At 50.3% G+C, this 394-nt stretch overlaps 1 protein-coding gene across 1 annotated transcript in view; it reads right to left on the bottom strand.

The window, feature by feature from the left end:
- Nucleotides 1-394, bottom strand: part of KLF6 (Kruppel-like factor 6) — a 9,147-nt gene that overhangs the window by 7,866 nt on the left and 887 nt on the right. The gene's annotated exons all lie outside the window — the stretch shown is intronic.

Below are 394 nucleotides of genomic sequence, written 5' to 3'. Positions count from 1 at the left end.
GGGGGGGAGGGAAAAAAAGGCAAAAAAAAGCGCAACAGAATATGTCCATTAAAGGGAAGGAGCCTTCGTTCTTCCTCCTTCCCGACCAAGGCAATTAGCGCAAGGGGATCGCTGTCATATGACTGACAACTCGGGGACTCTGCAAAGCGCCCTGCGCTGGGCAACGGCTACGCTACATACATACACATGTATGCACGCACACAGGTATGTGTACATAGGTGTACATACTCTCCTGTAGGGTTTTTTTCCCCGTCATCGCCAGGAAAAGGAATAAAAATAATAATTAAAAAACCCCAAAACACAGCAAGGGCAGAAAAGCAGCCCTCGGCCATGGCAGGGAGCTCGGGTGACAAGACCCAGCTGTGGAGTTTGGACCCGGTACAAGCGCAAAACT

Source organism: Pygoscelis adeliae, unplaced genomic scaffold, assembly GCF_000699105.1.
Source record: "Pygoscelis adeliae isolate BGI_AS28 unplaced genomic scaffold, ASM69910v1 Scaffold175, whole genome shotgun sequence".
In the NCBI taxonomy this organism is placed as follows: Eukaryota; Metazoa; Chordata; class Aves; order Sphenisciformes; family Spheniscidae; genus Pygoscelis; species Pygoscelis adeliae.
This window is presented reverse-complemented; position numbering and strand designations above follow the sequence as displayed.